Genomic DNA, 3,171 nt, shown 5'->3' on the forward strand with positions numbered 1-3,171 from the left:
TTTATCTTGAAAACACTTGCTTCAGTATTATTTAAAAAGCAATTTGAATTTTCTTACACATAATTTAGTTGATCGCGTTCTTAGCTTTCTTTTTTTTATTCTTGCAATGTGGTCGTTGATTTCGTATTCTTTTACATGAGCTAGGAAACCCTTGAAGTGACTTGAATCTGCACCGTTGTGGTGCACAACAATTTATTTAATCCTCTCAAAAATCTTGTTTTAGACTTTTCTAAATAAGTTTTGATTTGATTTGCTTCCTGCTTGATTGTGTTCCTTACAGTTTACTTGAATCCTTCGGAATATTCCCCTTACGAAACACACACACTCCGCACCCCACCCTCACCCACAGTAACCACACACACACTTAACACAACACACACACCCTGAAAGAAGAAAGAAAAAGAATGAAGGAAAGAGAGAAGAAAAGAAAGGGAGAAGGGAGAAGACAGAGATCTGAGAGGGAGAGGGCGCTGGGGTGAGGGAGCTGCGACGGCGGAGAAGGGAAGAAGAGAGGGAGCCGCCGCCGTCTCGCGTCGTCGTGCCACTGACCGAGGAGGCCGCGCAAGAGAGAGCGAGACACGAAGGAGAGGAGGCCGCGGGTCGCTGTCCGTGAAGCTCGCCGCCGCTGCTGCTGTCCGTACCGCCGTTTGGGTCGCATGGAGGAAAGATAACACGTCGCCATCGCGCTCTCCATCGCTGCTGTTGCTGGAAGCTGCGCTGCCGTGGCCGAGCCTCTGCTGCCAGGAAACGTCAGCTGCTGCTATCGCCGTTCATGTCCGCTGCAGTCACTGTTGGAAGCTGCCGTTCCAGGAACTGCCACCGCCACTGCCGATAAGGGTTTTAAGCTGGTTTCTATTCTTCTGGATTCCGGGAATGGTTTTTGATGCCGCATGGTTATTACAGTCGCTGTCACTGGGGTTTTGGCTCGCCGCTGTTGCTTGAGGTGGCTACCTAGGCTGTCGCCAAACCAATTCAATGACCGCGACTGTTTTGTTTTCTTATTACGGTGTTGAGTCACAGGCTCCTATTTTAATATGAAGTATATGAAGTAGTCGTAATATTCCTTGCTATCAGAGTGGCGCAGTCGGAAGCGTGACATTCTGGTAGTGAGGATGTTACAGTGTTTGTGAATTTAAGAATTGAAATTGTCATTAATTTGACTTGTTTACCAGGTTCAAGAGGCCAATAGTAATCCATAGCCTAATTCCACAACTTATAATGACATACAACCAAGGATCACACTAATAGCAAGACCATGGCGAGCAAAATAGTCCATTATAAGGCAATGCTTGCCTAATTTGAGCTTTCATGGTGTCAATTTCATTGCTAAACCAGTTGTGACTGCAAAAGCATCCATACCATCACCTCTTAAACTAAGTAACAACAATGGAGTTTCTATAAAAATATTGACAACCACAAGCTCTAGCATAATAGCAAGGCTTTTCTAATTTATTACAACTTCAGGCCTCAATGAATCCTCAGGCTCAAAGGCACCAACTAACTCTAGTGCGTCAGCTGCTTTCAATCCTCCAGGATGAAGTGAAGACTAGAACCTACTTAATTTAAGTTGTTATTTTGCTTTACTAGAATGATGTAGTTGTTTGTGTTTATTTTGGATTGTAAGTTATGACCTTTATTGTCATGTTCACTTATGGTCATGCTTATTAGGCATTATAACGTAACACTATGGATGCTTATTTTAGTATGTTTAAGTTTTGTGACAATGCACTAAAATTATCAAAAACTAATGGTTAATAATGTATTGTGCTTTTGGATTATATTGATATCTATCAATGTTACAGTTTAAAATATTAGTCTATTGAGTAAGTTGAAGCAACATTCAATGACTTTTTACATAATTCAATTCAAATTACATAATATTGTCATTTGATCAAGAAGTCCCCAGCAAACTTACAACAATCTTAAATTAAGTCACATAACTCATACAATTAACATAATACAAACTTCATAGTAACAGTAAAAAAGATTATAATACACTCCAAAATTCTAACAATGAAAATCTTGTTTCGATATGCACTCTATTATGTAGCAGCAACTCTAATTTTATCAGTCTCTCTTCTATCTTCGACAATTTGCTTTGCACCTCAGATTCTTGCCCTCCCATGTCAACACCCTCCAATTTGAAATCAATATTTTCTGCAATCATCTCATCAAACCATTTGAAGTACTTACAGTGCTGTTGTGGAGTCTACAAATATATATAAAAAAATTATTCTAACATAACACACGTAGCAAAAATTAGATTCAGAATAATGGTTACTTATCTTAAAGTAGCAGCACCCCAAAACAACCTATTAGGATTTAATCTAATTCTAGATTCGAACAAGATTGCATAACATCCACAATTGCAATGTGGGTGTTAGAACTTCTTCTTCTTCTCCATTTCGATAGTGTTCACCTTAATTTCTTCACAACGTATTAACCTTTCGATAGTCCTTCATAAACATTGATTCAAAGATGATGATAGCTCTGTGCAGTCCATTCTTTCTTGGGGTTTCAAATCTGACATAGGAACGAAGACAACGAAGAGAGTTTAGTGATTTTAACCCCTTTTCATAACAACAAAATGCAAACATTTTGCTGATTGTGCAGGAGGCTAACTATCCCAAACAAACTGCGACTGACACGTAGGAACATTGTCACCTTTTATTGCCAGAAAGTTGCACACAAGGACTAGAATGTCCGACGGAAGTGATGGATTTGGGTCGGTGGTGGACGAAATTGTGTTTCCTATTTTCTTGTAATTCGATTTTAGAAATTGGCACGAGTGGACACAACTCCGTTCAACTAACCAGCAAGTGTACTGGGTCGTCCAAGTAATAAACCTTACGTGAGTAAGGGTCGAATCTACAGAGATTGTTGGTATGAAGCAAGCTATGGTCACCTTGCAAATCTCAGTTAGGCAGATTAAAAATGGTTTATGGGTTTTCGAATAATTAATAATAAAAAGAAGAAATAATAAAAGGGATAGAACACTTATGCAGATTCATTGGTGGGAATTTCAGATAAGCGGATGGAGATGCTGTAGAGCTCTTGGACGCCTGCTCTCCTACTCCTTCTACTCAGTCCTTCTTACTCCTTTCCATGGCAAGCTTTGTATAGGGGTTCACCATCAACTGTGGCTACTTTCATTCCTCACGGGGAAATATC

This window comes from Arachis duranensis, chromosome 7 (assembly GCF_000817695.3).
Source record: "Arachis duranensis cultivar V14167 chromosome 7, aradu.V14167.gnm2.J7QH, whole genome shotgun sequence".
Classification (NCBI taxonomy): Eukaryota; Viridiplantae; Streptophyta; class Magnoliopsida; order Fabales; family Fabaceae; genus Arachis; species Arachis duranensis.